Source organism: Euprymna scolopes, chromosome 2, assembly GCF_053919585.1.
Source record: "Euprymna scolopes isolate OS-2025 chromosome 2, ASM5391958v1, whole genome shotgun sequence".
Taxonomy (NCBI): Eukaryota; Metazoa; Mollusca; class Cephalopoda; order Sepiida; family Sepiolidae; genus Euprymna; species Euprymna scolopes.
In genome coordinates this window covers 83,336,905-83,364,404 of record NC_136483.1, presented here as the reverse complement: position 1 = coordinate 83,364,404, position 27,500 = coordinate 83,336,905, and the positions used below count along the sequence as shown (strand labels likewise).

Genomic DNA, 27,500 nt, shown 5'->3' with positions numbered 1-27,500 from the left:
CTTCTCCCTTTTTTCTCTTCTTTCCTTCTCTTCCATCTCTTTCTCCTTCCTCTTCTCTCACCCTCCTTTGTCTCTCCTCCTCCCTCCTTCACTCCTATTCTTTCTTACATATCTTTCTTTTTCTTCCCCTTCCCTTAACGGATCCTTATGAGTCCAACAGAGGTGCAGCGATAATAGATAGTGAAATCCCGTTTAAATATAAATCTTTTCGCAGGAAGATACCAAAATGCTAATAAAAAGTCACACCCACCCCATACTTTACCGAATATACACTAGTTCATTCAGATTTTAAGATGAGCAGAGAGCATACACGTGCGCGGCCTTTGGGACAAGATCAAAGTGTAGTATCTGTTCCGGCAGATACTGCACTTAAGATTATTTGTACCAGTCAATGGAGGGGAAACCCTCTATACTGGGACAATTATTATTTTTGGTAACCAGAGTGCCCCCTTTTTGCCTACTTTTAGGGGAGCTGGTTTTTACCTCACATTAAAAACGGCCTTGTGCCTAATTTGCTCAGTGGGGGAGCAAATAAATACCATCTGTTCCGGCAGATACTGCAAGCTATGACTAGCAAAGACCAGATATGGGGGCAACCCCACATGCTGACCATTAACCAGCTCCCATTTCCCACCTCTCGGGAGCTGGTCCCCTTTTTCCCTTCCCCCTCCCTTCACTCCTCACATTAAAAATCGGCCTTGTGCCTAATTTGCTCGGTGGGGGAGCAAATAAATACCATCTGTTCCGGCAGATACTGCAAGCTATGACTAGCTATGACTAGCTATGACTAGCAAAGACCAGATGTGGGGGCAACCCCACATGCCTGGCCATTAACCAGCTCCCATTTCCCACCTCTCGGGGGCTGGTCCCCTTTTTCCCTTCCCCCTCCCTTCACTCCTCACATTAAAAATCGGCCTTGTGCCTAATTTGCTCGGTGGGGGAGCAAATAAACACCATCTGTTCCGACAGATACTGCAAGCTATGACTAGCTATGACTAGCAAAGACCAGATGTGGGGGCAACCCCACATGCCTGACCTTTAACCAGCTCCCATTTCCCACCTCTCGGGAGCTGGTCCCCTTTTTCCCTTCCCCCTCCCTTCACTCCTCACATTAAAAATTGGCCTTGTGCCTAATTTGCTCAGTGGGGGAGCAAATAAATACCATCTGTTCCGACAGATACTACAAGCAAAGACCAGATGTGGGGGCAACCCTACATACCTGACCTTTAACCAGCTCCCATTTCCCACCTCTCGGGAGCTGGTCCTCCTTTTCCCTTCCCCCTCCCTTCACTCCTCACATTAAAAATTGGCCTTGCGCCTAATTTGCTCAGTGGGGGAGCAAATAAATACCATCTTTTCCGACAGATGCTGCAAGCAATGACTAGCTATGACTAGCAAAGACCATATGTGGGGGTAACCCCACATATCTGAACTTGGTCAATGTAGGGATCACCCTACAGACCACAATTACTATCCAGCTCCCATTTCCCACCTCTCGGAAGCTGGATCCCCCTTTCCCTCCCCCTCCCTCTCTCTCCACATTAAAAAACGGCCTTGTGCCTAATTTGCTCAGTGGGGAAGCAAATAAATCAAAAGATCAAAGTGTAGTATCTGTTCTTCAGATGCTGCACTTCAATTTCTTATTCTCTGTCAGTGTAGGAGAAATCCTTCACGACTGAAACAATTTTTATTTTTGTTCCTTTTCTCCACATTAAAAAACGACCCTGGTGTCTAACTCTGTCCCGTGGGGAGGCATTGTAAATAGGAACATCTCCCTCCGATCTTTTGCTCTCTCCAATTTGTCTCTAACCTGACTTCTTAAATCCCAACTCTACCTATCTTATTCTCTCACCCCAACACAGACAGGAATCCGCACACACTTAATCTTGTTTTACGCACAGCTGAACTTCACCCCTGTTTTCTTTTTCCTAACAGCTTTTTTTTTTTTTTTACTGTAAGATGACTTTTGATTTTTCTTTACTAACTTCGCTCTCAATATAAGCGTGATTGCCTGAGGGGTCTCTATTTATTAAATACTAGATGACGGAAACATGCTCACAACTGTGTAACAACACATTACCACATATGTAAAAACAACTTGAATATATATATATATATATATATATATATATATATATATATATATATATATATATTGCAATCATGAAGGGAAGATTTTTATTATTCACGATTAAAAGTAAAATATGTAAAACATGTTTAAAAGGGGGGGGAATAATAAAGGGGGGGGGTCAACTGACCGGTTTCGCCCTCGCTTTCTCAAAGCTGTATCGAGGATTTAAAAAGGAGAAATCCCTCAGTACGGTCGTTTTGGAAGCAGTAATCAGCCTTTATCTGCTTTGAGTTACATATTTTTCTACGACTTTTATCCTATCATCCACACTGTTTTTTATACTAAGTAGTCCTATTTTACTTTCTTTCGTTTGGATAGAGTCAACCTGTATTATATTTCATATGCAATGCACTGTATATAGTTATTAGTTTCCTAGTTCTTTGTCCCAAGTATGCGATTTTTGTCCAATCTATGAAGGGTATAGAATATCATATTCAAAATACTTCTCAGGCTTTTTATTTCTTTTATTGTATTTCTAATATATAATTCGGTTTCGATGAGTTTTTTGTTCTTTCTGTGCATTCTTTTCCAATATTTGTCAATTTTTACTAATATTTTCAACTCTTAAGTGCCCGAATCACATGGTTAGTCACATGCTCGCCATTGTCTCACGTATTTTTTGTTTTTAATCTCTATTAATGCACATTTTCCATTTTGAATTCCATTCGTTATATTTGTTAGATTGTCTAGTTTTATTATTTTATTTTTGCAAATAATTTCAGGTTGTTCTAATGCATAAGATGATTTATTTTTCTTTTGTGTCTGCGAATTTATATTCGACATTCCACCTCTTGAGTATGTTCGTGGGGTTCACCATAGTTATGATAAAATGTGCTGATAGAGAGTGTCCCTGGAAAGATCTATCTGTATTCTTATTTAAGTCAGGTATTATCCCGTAATTGTCAATTCCAATGTCCATTTTCCGTTACTTTCCTCATAAAATTGATAATTTACTTAAACAGTATATAAATTCTTAAACATTTAGTTATTAAAACTCTGTGAATTCCATCGTAGACTTTCTTTTAGCCTACCCTACCAAGGCCGCTGCGAAGAAGGTTGGCTCTCTCTACCGTGCTAGAAAGTTATTTACGCCTGAAACTATTCTGTATCTGTATAAGACCACCATTCGCCCATGTATGTGGTATTGTTGTCTTATTTGGGCTGGTGCATCTGTTACTAGTCTCTCACTCCTAAACAGGGTTTGAAGGAGAGTCGCCAACCTGATAGGTCTTGAACTGTCATCTAAGCTTCAGCTTTTGTCCCATCGACGAAATGTTGCGTACCTCTGCCTGTTCTGCAAGTATTTTAATGGTGAATGCTGTGACGAACTACCAGCACTTTCCTGACGTAAATACCTTCGACTAACCCAACAAGCAGCTAAATTCCACCCATACACAGTAGAGATCCCTTGATGTAAGAAAGTCTTCTACTCCAATAGTTTCTTCCCAAAACTGCTAGACTGGAACTCCGTTTCGGGATTCCGCTTTCCCAATTGTACTGACATGCAGAAGTTCAAGAGTAATGTGAACAGACATCTTGCTGTTCATCTCCCTACATAATATCCCTACAACTTGTCCCCGATAGTAACTCCTACATCAAATTGAAACTGTGCCTTATTTGGGGTGAAAATGGAATAAAAAAAATATTTATGTTCTTGTTTTTTACTCTTATCCCATTCAGGAATGTTTAGTTGATGTATATAGGCCATGTGTCCCTCTTGTTGCTTTCCAATCTCTTTTCTCTCTTGACCGTAACCCACGATTATTAAGAGAGTGATAAATCTGTACGCTCAGTAAAACTTTCTACATGGTTAGTAGATAAGTTATCGGCCTGTATTTGTTTGGAATATTTTTTTATATTAATGTGATTCTTCCGTTATTTATACACACAGACATGCCTCTTTCGTGTATGCATCTTTAGTTGTGAATTATTCTTTCATCCAAGGCTGTGAGTTAATTTTGATTTCAATTCCTTCTTTCTGAAAATGTTGTTCATTCATTCGGGACTTCTATCGCTTTTCCATATGTTGCCATAGAATTATCATCCGGTTGTTCTGCTTTCGTTCTTTTCCCGGTAAAAGTAGCTTTCATTGTTTCTAAAAGTTCTATTTGGTTTGTACTGTTCAGATTTGTATCTGCATCTTTTAAAACTTCTCGCCTTTTCTAGTGTATCTTGTATTAGTTCTTTATGTTTTTGTTTAGTCTTTCAAGTCTTTCATTAGCTTGTTGATTTGGTTTTCTTGTTTCATATCCTGGTTTTGTTGGTCCATTCTTTCGACCTTTCTTTAATTAATATTGTGCCGTGCCAACTTAAAATGACACAAGAATGCAATACGGTTAATAACCAGTGAACTGTGTTGACGCTATACCATTTTTCTAAGCTACCTTACTCTTCTTAATAATGATGTTGGCTAACCCTATAGAATGATATGTAGAAAAAGAAAAAAAATTAGTTTGTGACCTTGGATAAACTCATATTAATCTCCAGATTCGTGACTTGTTGAGAAAACTTGCATTTTTTTTTCAGCTGTACCCAGCTGCGTTTAAAAGGACCGTAATTTGGTAGACCAAGCCTTTCTCTACAGGTAGAGGAATAGCAAGCAAGAAAGAGAGAGAGAGAGAGAGAGAGAGAGAGAGAGAGAGAGAGAGAGAGAGAGAGAGAGAGAGAGAGAGAGCGAGAAAGGGTGAGAAAGGATAGGAGACATGATATTTTTATGCTCTAAGACATCTATTTGTGTGCGGGTTCGATCTAATTAGGACCCGAGAATTGCAAGAGGTTCAAAAAGAAAAGAAATAAAAAAATGTAAAAAGGAATAAAATTGGAAATGAAATAAAAGTTTGAAACAAGAAATGGAAAGATAAAAATTGAAAGCACGAGAAAAAGTTATACAATATGCAAATCAAAAAATTAGGGATAAAAAGTAAACATAGAAATAAGAATGAGGAATTTATAAAAATGATAAATTACAAAAATGTCACTTATCTATAGTCTTACAGCCGTAGTAAAGGGAAATAAAATGAAGGCGATAAAAAAGAAAACAGAAATAAAAATAGAAGCAAGACAGAACATAAAGCAAAAAAGAAAAAAAAAAAGAAAAAAGAAAGGAAAAATAAAGAAAGGAAAGAAAGAAAAATGATTATTGAAAAACAAACAAAAATGGGAGAAATGGAGAGAAAGAAAGAAATAAAGAAAGAAAGAGAGAGAAGGAGAGAGAGAGAGAGAAGTGAAAATTTAATTAGAAAATAACTAGTAATACTGTTTTTTACGGGGAATTATTATTTTATCATATATGCCGATAATAAATGTTTCTCGAAAGTACCCTAACCCATAATCGTTAACAAATTATGATATTTTATCCAACTATTCTGACTCTACAATATGCAATTCTTAAAAGAAAGTAACAAAAATATTTCACTCTCCTGCAATTAAGTTCTCATGCGAAACACACTATCACCGCGTGAATTTATTCACAAGTATAAATTTTGTTAGGTCACCGCTTATTATTTCCATTTTTAACTAACACTATTTCCTACATATTACGTTAGATTTAAGAATTAAATAACAAAGGCTCCCCGATTTCCAGGTACATTTAGTCAGTGTCCCTGATTAAATAAATCAAAGTAAAAATGTTCATTTAACTCGTTTGATATATCATTATGTCAAAGAAATTTGAAAATGACATCATTCAATCAAGAATGAAGACGTCGAACTCGGTCGAAACACACGATGAATTCATTTATTTTGCTACTTGCCGTTTGGTTAGAAGCAAAATGTAATATTCCTTTTGATACTAAATTTCATATATTCTGTCCACGTTCACGCAAAAAGAAAATCCTTCTAGACCGACGCAAATTTTACTTTTGTTCCAATCCAGAGTGTTTCTTCTTTATAGAGAATATTTTCCGATGTCTTTTAGCTGTTGTCCAACGTGCAAGAGAACAAACATACAAGATAACAAGATCTAAGCAGTTTTAGCCTGAGAGTTTACTGTATTCGTTAAATGAATAATAAGTATGTGTCACTTCTCTTTTGCATAGTTTTTCTAAGCGGTCGGTGAGTTCGACCTCAGATGGAAGCCAAAGGTGATTACAGTTAGGCGTTTAAATCATACGAACAATAATATATAGCACCAACTGACGAATCTTGCTTAAGATGAAACATATATGTATGGTAGATATTTACATGCTGTCCACCCCAGCATGATGTAACACAAGGTCAGAAAGTGGGGATGTCCAGTTAGCACCCCAAAATGAGGGGCACTCAGGACTAGTAAACATGGCCTAGGCATCCACATCGGCATTCCCCGTTAGGGGCGCCTCAAGCAACAAGCGATAAACTTGCCCTACCCGAAAGACGGGTGGCAAGGCCTGGGAAGGTGGTCCTCTTAGGTAATACCCAGGCGACGTACATTAGTTCGACAGTTACTGGACCAGTTCCTGGTCTCGCACCTGTCAAGCTGATTGTCAAGAACGGATTCATGACTAATATTTTTTTACCCAGTCTTCAAACAACCGAAGCAGCAAGGAAACTCATTCTCCAACATTAAAAATTGTGGTATGTTAAAATAGCGGGATCCATGTTCAAAAGTACTGTTTTAATCGGTCTAAATAACTCTTAATAAACATATTAATTTTAAAATAATAAATACATATGCGAATCCACCGTGTTAAAAACCATTGTTTTCTTTTTCATCATTTTCGTCATTTTCAGTTAAATATAATTAGAAATAAACATTTGAATCAAATATGTCTTATCTTTATTTATTTAAAATTGTAATAATTTTTCTTCTAATAATTGTATTGCTGAATATTATTCAGACCAATAAAACGAATTTAGAAATATATTTGAAACACCACCGTTTTAGTCGACGGGGCGGCGTAATTTGATATTGGAACAAATAATTTTAAAATCGCTCAATTTAGGATTTTTTATAGATAATATTATTTTGACTTATATATATATATGTGTGTGTATAACCTATCATTCTTTCATAAATCAGAGTCCATTTTCTGTTCAAAAACAGCCTACAAAAAATGGACTCTGATTTATGAAAGCATGATAGGTTATGAAAAGGAAGGGTTTTAAAGAGATAGCTTCGAATCTGGGGATATCAAAACCAAAGCAAAATATGATGAAAGTAAAAATAAAATAGATAAACCCCATAATTTATTATACCATACCTGTTCGCACTGAAACACTTATAACAATATTCTGTGGATCTACATTAAAAAACCTTGTTAAACTTTGTCACATATTTCCATTCTATGGAGGTCAGGCGCGAACGAACACCCCATAAATTTATTATACCATATTTCTTCAAACTGAAACAAAATTATCAAAGTATACTTACGCAGATAGATATGAAAAAGTCTTTATTAAAGTTTGTGCCTATTTCCATTCTATGGAGGCCAGGAGCGAACTCAGACCCCACAATTTTATTATACCATCCCTATTTAAGTTGAAACATACTTATCAAAGTATTATTATGTACATATATATCAAAAATACTTGTAAACGTTTTTTTTTAATTTTTTATTTCCATACTTTGTGGACCAGGCGCGTACGCAGACCCCACAATTTTAATGAATCATCATTATGCCATATCAAACATACGCATTCCTGTGTCTCGATACATCTTCTATCATTATATGTGATCAGTTTTCTATAATAGTCAACCATATAGTAGCCTATTCGTAACCAGACGCGCACAGACGTTCAGTTTTATATATATATATATATATATATATATATATATATATATATATATATATATATATATATATAAGGGAGTAGTCACCAACAATGTGTATTTTTTAACATTATTTTATTATTCCGTGTCTTGGCTTTTTCATTGAAAATTATGTTTGGATCATTGTAATAATGTTTTTAAGTCATTGAAATCGTTTTTACGCGCGTTTCAGACGTTCTGTGAAGCGGCCTCATCAGAAATTATTTTCAAATGTGTTGGAGATGTAAAAATGGCAATTTTCCTAGTTCATTTGAAGTGTTTCCAAGGGGTGGAGGCTTGTAAGTGTTTATTGTTCATTGGCATGTTCAATTTTTATTACTCTTTTATTGGGCTTGTCCAGGCCGCTGACCTGGCTGTAGTCACTCTCTCTTTCTGCTAGTGTTTTTTTCTTTTCCTTTAGGGTGGGGTAGGGTGTGTGTGTGTGTGCGTGTGTGTGTTTGCTCTTATTGGTTTGAGAATGTGTATGCTATTTTATAGTATTATGAAGTTATTTGCTTCCTTAGGAAGGTGACTGTGATCCGAGGTCGTTACTAATGTGTATGTGTGAGGAGGGGGGACCAGCTCTTCTGAAATAAGGGTAGGGGTGCTTTCATTCTATTTTGATATTTATTTTTTGGATTCTTGGATTTTAGTATTGTGATTTTTCGTTTTAGTCTTTTCGGGTATTCCTTAATTATGTTTGTTTAGAAAGAGGGGTGTATTTAAAATATGTATAGGGGATTTTTTAATGTTTCTATTTATTTGTCTCCCTATGTGGGTATGGCCAGACCTAGGATCGGTTCCTAGTGTGGGGAAGATTTTGTTCCCCAGAGGGGAGGGCAATTGGAGGGGGTATAGGTATGGGAGGGGGATGATAGAAGGGATGATAGTTGTTTCAGTCATGAGGGGGTTCTCCTCCACTGACTGAGGAGGGAGCGAGGTGTTGGAACAGATATTATACTATGGTTCTAGGTGTTTCCTAGTGTTGTTGGTTTCGAGGTTAAGTAGGGTTGGTATTGTTCAGTGTGTTGTATTAGAGATAGGGGTGTTATGTCTGTGTGTGGTTGTATGCGCGCACGTGTGTGTGTTTTAATGTGTCGGTTCTGATTTATGTTTGGGTGTGTATATATGTATGTGTATGGATGTGCATGCGAGTGTACCTTGCATTTCATGTTTTTGTGTGATGATATTAGGCTCTGTTCAGTTCAGGAGTGAATCTGGTGATGAAGTTTTTTTCCTGTGTAAGTAAATAAAAATAATTGTCTGTTTGGAAGATTGACATTATTTTGAAGCTGTTTCCACTGCATGTGTGTACGTGTTTTGAAACATAGAGGTGTCTGTTATCTGCAATTTTGATGTTGCTCTTATGTAAGGCCACTCTATTGCTGAAATTTATTATTTGTTTTACGGGTCTATAATAAATAAAGTCAAGAACACATGACAATTATCTCCCCTTAAAAACTTGTAAAATAAATATTCTCTCTCTATATATAAACTGTAGCGTCTTTAAATCAAAAATACGCTAACGGAAACAATTTATTGCACGAGCGTCGCCCTTTCAAAATTGATCATTCAATAAAATAAAAAGCTATAGCAAACATCTAAATGACTACTTTAAACACAGTTCCTGATTTCAAAAAAAGAAAAACTAAAAGGTAACTATCTATATATATTTTTAAATCAAATTTATTATGTAAATTCAAAAATATATATTTTTTCTACTCATTTCTATCTCTAACCCATATTAATTTTCTTATAAATTTTAAATCCAAACCTTTTATTTCAATATTTTCAGATTCATCTGCCTTACTTTTAATGCTAGGTTTATTTATGGTGTCTTTTAAATTCAATAAAAATCCTCCTAAATTTGCTGATGAGGAGACCGTGCTTACCAAAAGAACTATATATAATTGTTCTACATAACTTCATGTATACCACAATAAAAAGCACGGATTTCCGAAACGATCGTACAGATAATTGATTTTGTTGTTGTTCCTGCTTATGAAACTGATTTTTAATTTAATTAAAATTTGATTTTTAAATTTAAATTTTTTTTTTAATTTTTAAATTATAAATCACATTACTTAATATTGAATTAGCTCTAGGACATTTAACTATCGAGCTTATTATATATCTAAATTACAACGAGCACTTTCTATTTCCTGTATTTTAATTAAACTAGTAATTTCACTGTTACATTAAAATACACTTAGCTCTTTAGACTATTGTTCTAATCTCCTTTAAATATATATATATATATATATATATATATATATATATATATATATATATATATATATATATATATATAAACAGATGTCAATAAAAAAAGTACGAAGTGTTTCTGTTTATTTTTCTTTTTATCTTTTTCAATGTTCAAATTGTTCTTTTTGTATTATTATCGAAGTGTTACAAATGAAATCTACGTTTTTCTTTTTCCCCATTGCAAGCGCCTTCAACTAAGACTTTCAATCATTATCGGGCAGGTTATGTGGTCTAAGCTTAAAAATGTAGTAATGTAAGGTTGCAAAATTATATATGAGTATCGAATGTGTGTTAAATTTATAGCTTTTATCTTGGTCAGATAAGTTTGAAATACTAGTTTCTGACGATAATTATTAATGTTCATTGAAAGAATACGTATACACGAGAGACGTTCCAAAAGTAAGGCCTCCTATTTTTTTTAAAAACTAAAACGTTAAAGCGCCCCGGAATTAATTTTTCTACATAGTAACCACTATTCTCAATAAGCTTTTGATAGTCTTTTTTGATGACTCGGCCATAAAAGTCCGGCGCGCTTTGTTACTTGCATCTCTGTCGCCACTCTGAAATCGATGAACCCATCTTCTAACTGTGCTGACATCAACTGTATAAGTTTCGCAAACATTCATCAGTCACCAGTGAATGTGGACTGTTAATTATTTTTGCATAGAGGAATTCAATGACGCATCTCTGCTTCTGAGGAATGTCCATGACAGGGGTTGCTTTCTTAGAGTGTCACACCGTCAATATATGTAACCGTGAGATGGAACTTTCAGGTCATGTTTGAGTTCTGTCACTATAAAAATGCAATTTGTGATACTCTCCGATCCATTTGAGCGGAAGAAAACATGAGGCACTACTTTTGGAAAGTCCCTCGCTTATATATATATGTGTGTGTGTGTGTGTGTGTGTCCGTGTATATTAAAAGCATGAAGTAATACTTATATAGTACGATAAGTTGAATAGAATATAGTTAGTATCATCTCTTTGAGTGACAGGAGGTGTATTATTACCTGAGGGTTCAGTTCGTTTCTGTTCTGCTGTCATTGACAGTAATTAAATCAGCCGGACAGAATGTTTCCCGCGGTTTTTATGGCGTTCGTTTCGCAGTGCTTTCAATGAACGCTATTCATAATTGGTAACGAAAAACGTCCCTGCCTCATTAAAGGGTAAGATGTGAAGGGGAAAGATTAAAGGTAAATATTAGTCGACCGATGATTAACAAAGAAAAGGAAGATAAAAAATAAATAAAAAAGCTTGCTGCATTTCATGATTAAACAGAACCATTTCGTTACGCACAGTTTTACCCTTATTTAAAACAAGCAAGGCAAACTGGTGTTGCCTGTGTATAATATGTGGAAAAGAAAAATCAATGATGCATAAAAAATGATCTGATTTTCTCATATAAAATAATGAAAAATATAAATTTCCGACCCTTTGTGTTTGCATTTGTTATATTCATAGTTATATAACGTGGTAGTTACACCTTCACTCTCAGATCCATTACGTTGTATGCAGAGACAGTCGCAAAGAAACAAAAAGAAGAAATTCGACTCAGTTTTTTGTTTTCAGTTTTAACAAAAGGCATTTATTACTGGTACTGTCTAACAACGCATTGCGTCTTGTTTTAAAAGTGTCCTCTGATATGTAGTTAACAACACTATGTAGTCTCGACATGGGATTAAAAGTTTCTCGCCGCCACGAGCCTGTTCCAGTTCTCTGTCGCCCAAGTGTGTTCCCGTCGCTTTCCGTCCACGTCGGTCTTTTTTCTCTCTGCTTTTACTTTTCTTTTCTCTTCCTCCGCTGTGAAGTCACTTCGCGGACTGGCTCGGTCATTTGCATATGTCTCATACGGCTGCTGTTGCTGTTACAATCGCTAGCAGCTGTGTTACAGTTATAGTTATTAACAGTGAGTAAATAATGTTGCTGTACAGAACAGCTACTGATTTAAATGCCGAATATTTTTGCGGAAGTCAAAACGGGATCGTTAAGAGTTGAGAAACGAACAAATATTTCGTGGATAAATGATACATCAGGATACGTTCCGAATCAATTCTAACAAAGGATTATATTCCAGTAGACAAGATTCCGAATCACCTTAGGCTTAAACACGAAAACAATGGACACACATAAACCAAGAAACAGAACACGAGAAATGACAGGACGACTTCAGCGTGATTAATATTCCACATTTTCCGATCTGTGACACTTCATCGACATTTTAATCAATTTCAAATTGCAGACGCCTTATCCTGAAAGATATTTATTTTGTAAAATAGCAAAAATAGCTAATAAAGAATTTTTTTTTTCATACAGACTATGTTGGGATTATTTCTTCCATAATAGACAACCATGCTAAGTAAGAAAGATAATAGCAATGCATCCGAAGAGAGCAGAGATATTAAGCAAACAAATTTACGGAGAGTACTGGAACATTGACGAGGCCTGTTCTCAATGCTATTCCAGAGAAAATAATCAACCGTTATCGACTGTAACAGCAGAATAGCAAATGACTTGTTTAAAAACATCAAGTGAGTTGCAATGGCGATTCAGAGAAGCGAGAAATACATGGAATCTGGGATGACTTGTTAATCTCAGACTTCAAAGAACACCAGTCAGAAATCACTGTTAATGATGTGTTTGAAAAGTCCAAAGCAAATACTACTATCACCGATCAACAGGAAGGAAATATATAGCAAATAAAAAAAATTGTAACCTCATCCGACCATAGATTGAAGCAGAAGAAAAGAGAAAATCAATGATTTGAAGTTACAAGAGAGCTGAAAGGTTAAATGAACAGGAAAATTAAGGCAATACCAATAATTGTAGGAGCACCAGGACCGGAGCTAGTAGTTATGAAAACAGTTGATACTAGCGAGACCTGTAGAAATTCTGAAGCGGACATTTTCATATGTAATATATTGATGCTGCCATTCTTTGGATGTTCAGCGTAAATGGAGACGCACTGATATTATTGTAGGTCTTTTGTTAAAACTACAAGCTAGCAGGGACGCCCGGCGTAGCCTGGTCGTAATCCGCTTAAATCTATTTTAATTCATACAAATTTCATAGATATAATTACAGAGTGAATTTTCTATCGATTTTTATATATTATAAATTGTGATTTAATATATATATATATATATATATATATATATATATATATATATATATATATATATCCACATGATTTGGATGCATCAGCTTGAATCGAAACCGAACCCAAAACTTATAAAGAAATATATATGTGTGTGTGTGTGTGTGTGTGTGTGTGTGTATGTATGATGTATGTATGTATGCATATATAACTTAAGTTCCTTCATCTATAAGCACAACCGAAACCAAAACTTATGAATGGAAGGTCATAAAATTAAACAAAGGATGGAAGGTCATAACAATTAAACAACAGTCACTCGGAATAAAAAAAAATGTAAGCATGACACAGAAAATAACAGACACCCTATCGTAATAATATATAGATATTACAAAATAATCCTAGAATGCGAACATTAAACTATGTAATTAGGTGACGTTGTCCAACTGCAAATAAGTTGAACTACAATGAAACTGAAACTTAAGACAAAATTGAAATCAAGTTCAAATCATAGAAATGAGATTTGCGTGAACTCTAATGATAAAAAAGTGATTATAATGAGACAAAGAGAGTGACGCTATCAACGGTAAGTGACAGGGGGGATTCTGAAAGGATGGAAAGTCCGACGATTAATTATCCAGACCTTAACTTGACGGGAATGGTTAGTACTAGTACATTCAGAAAGAGAAAAAGCTAGCGGCTGTTCCTACTTACTTGTCTCTCCACAATCACAGAGTTTAACACAAAATTGGTGTTTAATGAGTGTCTGTGAAAGGGTTGGGATCCATCTATCCAAAGAGACAATAAGGATTAAAACAAACAAATAAAATCACTCAATCTAGAAAGATTTCTCTTTCTGTGGCACTATATTTCAGTGCCCCCTCCTCTCATCATTAGTTAGGTTAGTTAGTTTAATTTTGAAGATTATCAAGTGTAAATTGTTTTTGTAATATATATTGTATACATAATGTAAAATAAAATAGTTAATTATGTTTCATATATGTTATGATTGTGTCGTGTTGAGTGTTTTCTTGTGTCTGCCATAAATGTCTCCATTAAACAACGAAGCGGTCCGGAGAACGAAAGAAGATTCCAACCAGAATGTCACCAGGTGAAGAGGTCATCTTGAGAGAATAAAGGAGCCACATACCCACATCCAATATCTCAGATATGCTTTTCTTCTTGATACACATACCCTAATGACTGGCCCATCTTCACATCTTCATGGGACCGTTTCTAAGACATTTAGTGTAACATATGAAGCCAGTCACACGCCAGTGATTGGTTGATCGTGTTATATTTCATAAACCGAGCAGATTAGATATGAATTGTAGTAGTACCAGAGCAAAAAGGCCAATGAGAAGTCATTGGTAGCAGTCGCTGTGAGAGTAGTGATAATAGAAAAGAATGGAAAATATAAGAAATCTGAGGAGACTTCTTATCACTCAGACTCCAAGGAAAGCCAACGTGTTTTTTTTATCAGCGAAAAATTACTGGTGATAACTAGTGTGCAAACTCCCATGGAGTAACTTTAACTGTGAAAGATAATAGAAGAAAGTTTCTATTCAAGTTTCTGTCAATGTAAACTTGAATCGCCGCGAGTGATCTTGTATGACAATGACAGATGCACATGTCATCACCTCTTACCTTGCCACCACACGAAGAATTGCACAGCATATATATATATATATATATATATATATATATATATATATATATATATATATATATACTGTGCTATTCAAAGTATATATGTGTGTGTACGTGTCTCTGTGTGTGTACCTGTCCGTGTGTGTAAGTGTGAAGAGAGAGAAAGAGAGTAGAGAAATAAACGCAGAAATGATTGTATATACGCATATATATTTTTGTAATGTTATGAACAATACATTTCGCCTTGGGTTTCAGTCTTACGGTCTGTAACAAAACTATCCGCATTTACGGCACACACAGTTCGAATACTCTATATATGAAAGTCCATGTCTGTAGACTAAAAACGGACAGAGGAATGTGGTAGGCAAAATTTTTTAAACAAATATATATACGCATAAATGAATATATATTGAAAGGTGTTTATGTTTACTATAACGTTTTTAAACAAATATTACGCAAGTATAAATCACGCAGAATATCTGCATGGATATGATTACACGTAATAGTTAATTAAAGATGATCATTCTATAAGAAAACCAAAAACTTATAGGGAATCAATTAAAATGAATGTTTAAAAAAATATGCAAAATAGCTGGATCTTTTGCAGATAAATGCAATTTTACAATCCATATATATGACAAAGTTGTATTTCCTTTTAAATAAATAGAAAAAAGAGGTTTTAATATGAATATAAACGCACAAAATAAACACTTTATAGGAGTATATATATATATATATATATATATATATATATATATATATATATAAAGATCTTTACAATTTTTGAAAACACATATTCTTTTTTTCTCATAAGAATATACGTTACAGATCTTTTTCATTAGCAATCTTCAACAGACAGTATAAATATGTTATCACTGTATTTTTGAATGTAGAAAACTCTTTAGGCATATCTATGGTGAAAAACATATTCAAACACAATCTTTACATTTCAGAAACAGTCAAAATTATACCACTGATGTCGAGGGTGTAATCCTCGTGGATAATAAGGTCTTCATCTTTTTTTAATTTATTTATTAATTTTTCTCCTTTCAGCCGCACTGTTGCATTGATAATTATTTTTTATATTCATTTTATTTAATATATATTACCTCCTTAAATTAATTTCCTCCATTAATTATCATTATTTTTACTTTAAATTATTGTGTTTTTTTAACTACAATATTAGAATGCGTTTTTCATTTGTTTGTCTGTCAACACTGAAGCAACCATATTTTCGTATTTATAATAATTCCTTTTATTCATCTTATTCAATTTACCTCATAAAATTTATTTCCGCCATTCATTACTTATTGTATATTATTATCAATTTAAATTGCTCTGTATCAAAATTGCCATAATTTTGGAAGGTATTTGTTTATTTGTCTACGAGTAAACATTCAGTTTTCTTTCTATATATGCTAGTTTTTAATTCAAGAGAGATCACTCTAATTCACTTTTCCGAATATATTTTTTGTTAGTTATTTCCCTTTAAATTTTTCTCATATATATATCTGTTAATTTATTGATTTTTTATGTTACTATATTTATGTATTTTTTAACATTACATTTTTATAGTATGTAGCTAAAAATTTCCTTTCTTTATACGATATATCCTTGTTATCTATCTTATCCTAGTTATCTAATTGTCATATTTATGTTGCGTTTCTAACTTATATAGATTAAAAAAAAAATCTATTGTTATCAGTGTTTTACTATCTTTATTTATAGGTTTACCATCGCCATCTTAACTGTTACTATACTTGTTTTATCTAACCTTATATGTTGGTATTTCTCATTATTTGCTTCGGTTTTAGTATGTGTATATTTCAAGAGGAGGTTTCCTATAATTTATATTTGATTTATATTTTCTATATTTAGTTATACTCAAATCTTCTCTTTTTATCTGTCTACCCTGATGTATATTTATTTACTTATTCGTTTATATATTTTCTATTTTTGTTATTCTTTTATTTAGATTGGTATAATGCGGGATAACAGGAATTTATTCTGATGTAGGCATCCATGCACTACATCCAGGCGCTTATTTGATAAATCTTCCTTAGATGTTAATATGTTATATGACTCAAGGATACAAAAGTTACAACTTTTTGATTTATTTTGTTTATACTTATTAGCCCTCCCTACTATGGACCATTTAAGTTTATTTAGTTTCATTTCTACGTAGTTCTTAATCCATTCATCTAATGCTGTGTTATCTTCTTACTTTTCCTGATTCTACTATTCATTTCGATATTACTACTATTATCGTTATTATTGTCATTCTCATTATTATTGGTGTTTGTTTCATTACCTTTCTTTAAATTAAAGGATGTAAGGTGGTTACGGAATCTATCTTTGAATTGGCAGTTTATTGATCTTAAGTATATCTTTGCTAACGAAACAGATCCGCAATATATACTCTTATGAGAAAATAAAAGAACACGTGTTTTCAAAAAATGTGAATGGAACTTACATATATATATATATATATATATATATATATATATATATATATATATATATATATAAAATACTACTAAAATGCTTCACTCTGCTCCATTCACGTGAAATCACCTTTTTCTTCACCATATTCCCTTTGCTTCACTTTTTGTTATCAAGTAAGATCTTTGACTTACTTGCAGTTTCATCAAATACTTTTGTATGCAAAATCCGATCCCGCATTTTGCTAATTCCTACCCTCTGATGAGAAGGAAAGTATTTCTTCGAAACTCCGCGGATTAAGGACTATCCACTAATTCAGTGTTTCCTTTTCAGATTAAATATGTTTTTAACTCTTTTTCAAAGTGTTTTTACATGTTTTATTAACTATATATATATATATATATATATATATATATTGTATAGAAATACGTATATATATATTTCATTTTTTTAAATTTTATTTATAAATTGATGTATTTATAGGTATATATATATATATATATATATATATATATATATATATATATATATACCTATAAATATATCAATTTATAAATAAAATTTAAAAAATGAAATATATATATATGTATTTCTATACAGTATCTATGCATAAATATATGCAACATCTCCTCTTTCTTTTCTCTCTCTCTCCCTCTCTCTTTCTTTCTCCCTCTCTCTCTCTCTCTCTTTCTCTCTCTCTCTCTGTGTATCCGATATACAATTAATAGAAAAACACGAAAGAGAAAGACCAAGAGACAGGCGAAAGAATGACAAATGAGAGTATTGAAAAAAATTATTGATTGATACAAAAGTCGACAGAACAAACGCCATAAAAGTCGCTAAGAATAGAGCAAAATAAAAAAGGCTAAAACAATATGGCGGACACACTTAAAATGTTGGCGAGAAATTTTCCTAACTGAATTTGACAATCACTTTTTAACTGCAAAAGTTGTGATGCTAACAGGGCAGCCATATTTACAGACTAGTTCGCCTTCCTCTCACCTTCTTTTACGAGCATGCATCTCTCTTCATTTACACTTCTTCTCCTCTCCTTTGATCTCTATTGCACGCAACTTTTCTCTAGCTATTTCTCACTCCTATCTCTCATTATTTATGCTTTATATTCCCCTAATTTTTCCTCTTTCTTTCTGTCGCTCACACCTAAATACTGTTTCTCTATCTCTTTGATACCCTCTCCTATATCGTTTACGCTTGCTGTTCCTTTATCACTCTCTGTAATCTCTTATCATTTCTCCCTCTCAGGCCCTTCTCATTGCTTTCGCTCTCACCCTGTCTCTCTTATAGCACTAATAAATAGAATACTTTTGAATGCTATATCAGGCTGTCTTAAGATATTGGCATCCTGACTTAAAATGAACCAAACATTGATGTCATCGTTTTTTCTTTCCCTTTTAAAAACTCAATCGTTTTCTGTAAAACCGATAAAAAAAAACAACGATTTCTATACAAAATAACCAAACAAAACACCATGAATAAATATTTGAAGATATAAAGAACTTGAAACATAAAAACGTTTACCAAAATAACTGAACCCAAAAAAGGGTTGATATGCCGCAAAACAAAACAACCAAACCTAACACCACAAATAAATATTTGAAGATATAAAGAAGTATAAAAACCTCTTTCAAAACTACTGGATTCGGCATGAAATAAACCGGAAAGAGTTGAGATGCCGTAAAATAAAACAATCGAACGAGACCAATCTTTCTATGTGTTTTAGGATCTTAAAGATTTCCTAATGTTTTCTTTTGTTTATACTTTGTCTATCTCATTATAAGCATCTCCCTATCTCTCTTGCTCTATCACACGTTATATCTTTAATAGTTAGAATGTGTGTGTGTGTGTGTGTGTGTGTGTGTGTGAGGATATTTCTCAACCTATATACACAACGAATTTTTTATCTGTAGATTTGAAATTTAGTATATAGGGTATTCAGGCATGTGTTAAATTAAATCCGTTTTCATAAAACAGCTGATAAGGGGGGCATAATTGAAAAATTGTTATGTGCGTGTCATCGGATTTTTATCTGTTTGTCAAGTTTTTCACGAATGCGCATGCGTGAATGACTCACATGACAGATTCCTCATGTTAAAAATAAGTAGGTTTGAAAACACTTTTTAAGGATCATGTCAAGCTGGCTTAATGGTTATCGTACTTGACTCACTGTCTTTAGATTTTGGTTTCGATATCAGCTCGAGTATTTTTTTTTTTTTACTTACAAGAAGCGAACTGTTTAGAAAAAAACATAATACTCGCATGCACGTTCTCAGTTTCTTTCCGTTTATTTTTAATTCTATTTTAAAAAGGAATTTAACGCTACGTTTCATACCTACGGTATTTCTGTTTATAATAAATAAGAAATTTGCATTAATTAAAGTATAATACTTATGCGTATTTTACGACCGGACAACATCTGGCGGCCTGCTAGTTGTTTATATCTTGTCACACTACATTTTATAGCTCTTTCTCTCATCCTCTTTGCATTTTTTCTTTCTTTCTCTGTTTCTTTATTATTCTCTTTTGCTTACATACCCGCCCCTATTTCTATGTTGTACTTCTCTACTTCTCTATCTCTGTTCATCCGTCTCTCTTTTCTTTTTTCATTTTCTATTCCATACTTTCCACCTCTTTTCTCACCTATCTTCCTCTCGTGCTCTCCATCTCTTTTTATTCCCGTCTCCTTTCTTTCTACTCGACGCCTTGTAATTTTTTCGTCGGTCTTGTTCTATTCTCTATATGCACTAATCTGTTTTCAAACTATCGCGACCTGTCTCGCCCTTGCCCGAGAGAAAGTGAGGAAGTCAAGGAGTTCCTAGCACAAGCTTGAATCCCATGTTATTATACTCATTTTGTAATTACTTTAACTATTAAAGCAAAATGTTGTCTTCGCCGTGTAAGGATTCCAACGTAATGGCACAGTTCACAATCGTCACCTGAGGGCGTAATTTCCTTAAAGTACGCGGAGGACAAAAAAACAAAACAAAACAACCCCCCCCCAAAAAAACAACCAAACGAACAAACAAACAAACAAACAAACAAATAAAAAACAAATTAAAAACCGGTTTAACATTGTATTAATATTGTGCATGAAAATGAATAAGCAAAATGTTGAATTTGATATTACTGTAATGCTATGAAGGCTTCAAGTATGACGTACTGAGACTAAAGCTGCTTTCAGGACTGCCAGCAACCACTGTAAAAGAGTAATAAAAAAATGCAAGAGAGCTATATGCCCAGTCTGTTAAATCCAAGATAGCTGATCAGCGGCTTGGTTCCCACCAGTTTTGGCAAATAACAAATAGGATCCTGAACAGAAGTGTGCGTTCTATCCCACCCATTATCAATGGACCAGAGGTCATCTCGTCAGCGTCAGACAAGGCCAAACTATTTGCAAAGAACTTTGCAGCTAATTCTACCCTATGCGACGAAGGCCATCAACTCCCCATATTTCCTCCTATAACACAGAACAAGCTAGGTAACATACAAATATCCGTGCATGAGGTCGCCAAGCTAATCAAGAACCTAGATTCCAGTAAAGCAACTGGCCCTGATGGGATCCCAATTACAGTGTTAAAAAAGCTTCAACCAGAACTTGCTACCATACTTACGAAACTATTTAAGCGCTGCCTTAAGGAGAAATGCTTTCCGACTCCCTGGAAGACCTCATCAGTTTGCCCTGTATTTAAGAATTCAGGTGATAAGTCATCTCCCTCTCAGTACAGACCAATAAGTCTCCTGTGTGTTATGAGTAAGTTGCTGGAATCCATATTAAATAGAGAAATAGTCAACCACCTCAGCAGGAATAACCTTCTTAGTGACACACAATATGGTTTCCGCTTTGCAAGATCTACCGCAGATGTGCTGACGGTTATATCCCACAGGATTAGTGAATCTCTTGACAAAGGCTTCCTTTCTAGGGCAATTGCTCTTGATATATCAAAGGCCTTCGACAAGGTATGGCATAAGGGTCTACTTCACAAGATTTCCAGCTACGGTATAACTGGAAATGTTTTCTCAATCATTAAATCATTTCTCTCCGATAGGCTCATAAGAGTAGTGGTAGATGGACAAAAATCGGAGGCCTGCAATATAAATGCTGGAGTCCCTCAGGGGTCAATCCTGGGCCCAACTCTCTTCATGGCTCTCGTCTGGGTGAGGCCCCGTGTTTTGACAAGCTTCTGGGTTTGACCTTTACTCCTGATCTGAAATGGAACACGTACATCAAGTCTGTTGCCAAGGTTGCTGGAAAGATGGTGGGATCCTTCTACCGCTCCAGAAGATATCTCACTACTGATGCAATTCTCTATCTATATAAAAGCCAAGTACGTCCAAGGATGGAATACTGTTGCCATATCTGGGCAGGAGCTGCTAAAAACAGCCTATCCTGCCTTGACAGAGTACAAAATAGACTTCGCGGCTTAGTGGGGGATGCCCTTTTCTCTACCCTGCAACCTCTCTCCCACAGAAGAGACGTTGCAAGCCTATCCTTGTTTTATTGTTATTTCCATGGCAGGTGCTCATCTGAACTCCAATCTCTGGTCCCCCTCGCCAATCTTTCACGAAAAACACCCGTCTAGCTGAATCCACTGTGAAAAATTTCCCCCACTCTATATCTGTGCCTAAATCAAAACGCGGATTCCATGAACAAAGCTTCTTTCTTAGAACTGCACGCCTGTGGAACTCTGTTCCGTCTGCCTGCTTCCCACCGGACTACAACGGATGTCTTCAAGTCCAATGTTAACAAATTCCTAATGAACCGCCCCCTTAAGTAAACACTTCATCAAATCTCCACACTAACGTAATGTACTTGCAATAACCCTTATCCCTGAGTGGCTTCCGGGCCTTGATAAGTGGTGATCACTGTGTAAAAAAAAACAAAAAAAAAACGTAAATATGAACCAATGATTCATGGCGACCAAATTCGGGCAATACTTAAATGAAAAAAAATCTTCCTGTTTCTTTTGACGAACGGATAAAAACGATATGACAAACGAATTTGCGTTTATATAAGTGTACCCATGCTAGGAAAAACTTCACGTCTGAATCAATACAGTTATTGATATTTGAGAATGAATGCACGCCTCTAGCGAAGAAGAAATGTATACACTAACAAGTTTGCGTGTCGTGACTTATGATTTAAAACTTTGATTTAATATATATATATATATATATATATATATATATATATATATATATATATATGTGTGTGTGTGTGTGTGTGTGTGTGTGTGTGTGTATTCATGTACATAGATATATTAATTATTACGTTATTATTATTTACTCACTAGGAGCAGTCACAAAGGCAATCATCAATAACTTCTCTTTGTGAACAAGTTGTTGCATTCTTTGGAGTTTGAGTGACAACAAGTCTCTTCGACAATGCTCGATATGTAAGTAGAACTTTGTAGAGTTTGGAAAATATATATGGCAATTAAACTACACAGAATTTTCTAGTTTCATCCTCATGAGTATTCGTCAGACAACTGCATTGAATTGATGTTGCTTCGTGTTTTTATATATCCCTGTGGTACTGTTAATCATATACTTAGTTACTCATGCACCCATTTATGGTACCTATTTACAATGCCTCCCCACGGGACAGAGTTAGACACCAGGGTCGTTTTTTTTAACGTGGAGAAAAGGTACAAAAATAAAAATTGTCTCAGTCGTGAAGAATTTCTCCTCCACTGAAAGAGAACGAGAAATGGAAGTGCCGCATCTGAAGAACAGATACTACACTTTGATCTTAGCCAAAAGGCCAAGATTGTAGCTAACGAGCACGCATCTGTTTCTTAATAGATTTAGCGAGAATTTCTTCATATCTTTGTAATCGGTGTTGACCTAGTTTTAATGTGGCTGTTTATTTACATTTTGTGTTATACTAGCATATTTGTTGGTGTATTATATATGTACATTTAAAATTATATGTTAATTTGTTGAAACTCCAGAGAATAAATTAATAAATATCTCTGCATGTTCGCTGTCTAAGTGATAACGACATGATTATTTTAAGAAATGAATAAAAATATGGCTACTGGTATCTAACTTTATATATATATATATATATATATATATATATATATATATATATATATATCCTCGGCTAGTGAAAGAGAAATCCTTTTAGACTGAGGCAACTTTTGCAAAGTTTATTTGGACAGTTTTCACTTTTAATCAATTGCATCTTTGTGCAAAACATTTCAGTCTGTACATTTAATTGATTTACCGAGCACCTGTTTGAATTGCACGCAGTATTTAAAAAACACACACACACTCCCTCGTTCACCATAACTCCATATACCCTCATTATCACGTGATTTCTGTTTTTTTATATGACCCCCCCAAAAAAAAAGGACCAAAAAAAGAAGCTAGTCAAAACGCAGCTTGATCCCTTTTATCACGCGTCCCTTGTGGTTGAAATTCCAAGTAAAACAAACAATTCTTGTTTTCCAAATTTCTGATGGAAATAACAACTGCTTGCTATTCAGGTGGCTCCCCCCTGCGGTGTAATTCCATTGTTTGCTTTTGTCACTCTTCAGTTTTGAAAGTTTGAAAAGCAAGAACAAAAATGGTTCCTAATTACTCATATGGCTGTGTCACATCGTGCTTTGCAATGAATCAATAAAGTGTTTACTGAATTCCGTCCCTTGTTTTGTATATGGCCGTTTTCATTTTAACATGTTTGACGTTTTCTTTCGCTTTACTGCGTTATTTCATGTTGAATTCAGTAACGTGTATATTTTTGTAATATTTTAATATTGATTCGTGTTGTTCGGTTCGTTTTTTTTGCGTCCAAAAATATCGCAAACAAATGAATTACATCTACAAAAATCCGGCGAGTTCCAGAAGTAGAACCTCAGGCTTTCAACTCTGGGGTTCTGGTTTCGAATCTAGCTAGGCCCAGTCACGCTTTAAGTCATAAATGACGAAATACGTGTCAGTGGATAATTAAATAAAAATATATATGTCGTTCCCTATCTGGAGAAGCATTATTGTATAAATAACTGAATTCGTCCAAAAGTATCGCAAAAAAATAAGCAAATAAATGACAGCTACAAAAAAAAAAAAACCAACAAAAAAAAAACAAAAACACGTAGCACAAGCGGAGTTAGCTTAGTAGTAGAGCTTAAGGTTTCAATTCTGGAGTGCTGGTTTTGATTCTTGCTAGCTTCGGCTATGCTGATGAGTCGTAAACGATAATAGATAATTAAATTTAAAAACTATGCATTTTGAGCAGATATTTTGCAAATAAATCGCCTTAAAAATTCTAACAATATATGAAAACCCGGCAGGTGCTACTATTTCAGGTAAGAGTAGACCTAGAATCACTGGCAACGAAGAGGGGGACTCCAAACTTTATAAAAATCTCATATATGGACATAAAAAAATTAGTTTAATGTCATAAGACCACTTTTGAAACAAACAATAGACTCTAATCGAAGAAAAGAAAGGAAAGGAAAGGAAAGCGTGCGTCGCTATTTACTTTCATCTCCACGAGGACAGAGTTAGATACAAGGTAGGCTTTGGTGGGATATTTGACTCCCTAAAAGGGGTTATGTGGATTAGGACAGAATAAAAAAATGCATTAGTCTAAAAGGATTTCTATTCCGACGGAAAACAGAAGTGATAATACACTTTGATCCCAGTCGGAAACGAAAGAGAAAAGCGTGAATCATTAGAAATTCTAATAAAAAGCACCAAAAAGATATTTAAAGCAAACGAAAAGTTTAGCATAGACTAAATGATATTATTTTACAGTACATCATCGCGCAGGTTATTGCATGTAAAAACTGTTTAACTTAACAAAACTCTCTCTCTCCTTCTCTCTCTCTCCTTCTCTCTCTCTGTATATATATATATATATATATATATATATATATATATATACGTCATAATCGCAGGTTCTCGTCAAATCGCCAAAGTTAAGCAAGGTTGAACCTGGTTAGTACCGGATGGGTGGCCATTTGGGAATTCTAGGCACTATATACGTTCTTCGACTATCTCGGCATTTGCCTCCAGTCATCCTGTATATATATATATATATATATATATATATATATATATATATATATATATATATATATATAAAATGTAAAGTTGGTTCGTTCTAAAGAAATAAAACCATGGTTATACGTTACCAATTTATTTGAAATTTTCAGACAACCCATTTTTAGAGTCGAGGTATGTTTTTATGTTATTAAAATAAATTTACCTAATTAAAATTAAAATATTAAATAAAATAAATATATTTATTTATCGTTTCTGCGAATCTGTTCTGTTGATAAAACTGAACTTCTGGTTCGATTCATTTCACAGCCACGAATTGACGAAAGGTTTAATTTTCTGTTAACTCGATAAGTAAAAAAAAAAACAAAAAAAAACATATTTCATTTGTTTATCTTCCAAATTTTTTAATTTACACATCTTTTCTTTATTATATAAGGCCAAAAAAAAAGTTTGTTGCTTGCTTTTGAGTTTTTTTTTCTATATAAGATTACTCATGCAGAGAGTGATCCGTGCTGAAATAATGTTATTATTTAAAAAGTAATTCTTAACATGGGGAGGTAAGGATGTTTTGTACCTATTCTGTACTTTAACCTTACAATTGAATAAATAAAAAAAACATATCGTAAAACGTTATTTAAACGTGGAAATATGATTTAAAAAATAGCGCGGCTCTCTGCATTAGCACCATTTTTATTTATTGTTGTTGTTTCACGAATTTTCGGCCAACTATTCCTCTGGCCTTCATGAAAAGAAGTCCTTTTATGAATGTTCAGTAACTTTTTCCTTTTATTATTCTTAAAGAGTAAAACTTTTCTTATTCATGAAAGGAGTTAAGCCTACGTAAATAAATAAATGTTTGTACACGTGACAAATTATCAATAAATGGTTTAGTTATTTTTTTAAAAAAATGTTTGTAAAAGTGCGAAAGGCGACGTTGTTGTATACTCCCATGCTTAATTTCTATACTTATAGGTTTTTGGATTTTTTTTTCACTGGATTATTATTGATTGGACACTAATTAAACAGATTATTAAAAAAAAATGTAAAAAAGAAATCATTATTTCGACATTTGAAAGTGGTGCTCACTTTTTAGTTACAACGTTCTGATAAATCAGTCACCCATTTTGTAAGCAATAAAAACGCGGTATATCAAAACCATAGAAAGTAAAAATAATGAGTTTCTACCGCATTTGTAAGTCAGAAATATATTTGTTTCTCAAAGAAAAAAAAATAGAGAGAACAGGACTTTTTTTTTTATTGTTTTCATGAAAATAAAGTTTCGAGATTTTTAATTATTTTTTTTTTTTACTTATTTAGTCAGTTTGTGGTTTTTTTAAAAAATTGTTTTTGTGAAAGGTGAGTTTTTTTTCAAAACTTTTGTTTTGTTTTTTTTTAATTTTTTTAAAGTATTATAAATTTCACTAACATGCTGGAGAAATGTTTAATAATTTGGTATTTTTTTATATTAGGTCCACCTCCACAATTTTCCTTTCAATGACAACATTTATAGGTTTCCGAGTATGCTGAACACGCAAATTGCATTGAAATTTTGCGGAAATAAATAGTTGTATTATGCATTGTATTCTTCGGCGGCCATCTTTTTACGTGCACACGCGCCATAAACAAATACACACACGTAAAAAAGATGGCCGCTAAAGATTACAATGCATAATACAACTTTTTATATCTTGATAACTACTTATTTCTGCAAAATTTCGATGCGATTTTCGTATTCAGCATAGTCGAAAACCATTTCAAGTCGTCATTTAAAAGAAAATTGAGGAGGTGGACCTAATCTAAAAATTTACCAATAATTTTTAATCCCGTACGCCTCCCGATACATTGCTTCGTCAACATGCGACCATTTTATATCTTCCGAAGACACTTCCGTATTTAGAAAAAAAAAATAAATAAAAAGTGACCGATTTACCAGAACGTGGTAACTAAAAAGTGAGTATCCCTTTCAAATGTTGAAATGATTTTTTTTTTTCAATTTTTTTTCATAATCTGGTTAGTGTTCAATCAATAATAATCCAGTGAAAAAATTTCAAAAAACCTATCAGTATAGAAACTCCACCACGTAAGTAAATAAATAAAAAATGTTACGTGCGCATGCGTAGCACTATCAGAATTTTTGTAGGAATTTTTGACACCCCTAACACGAA

General features: G+C 33.9%; 1 protein-coding gene and 1 pseudogene across 4 annotated transcripts in view; both read right to left on the bottom strand.

Annotated features, from left to right (window-relative positions):
* Window positions 1-27,500, bottom strand: part of LOC145293079 (uncharacterized) — a 665,443-nt gene that overhangs the window by 249,586 nt on the left and 388,357 nt on the right. The window lies entirely within an intron of this gene.
* LOC145242413 (U2 spliceosomal RNA) lies at window positions 22,966-23,098 on the bottom strand (annotated as a pseudogene).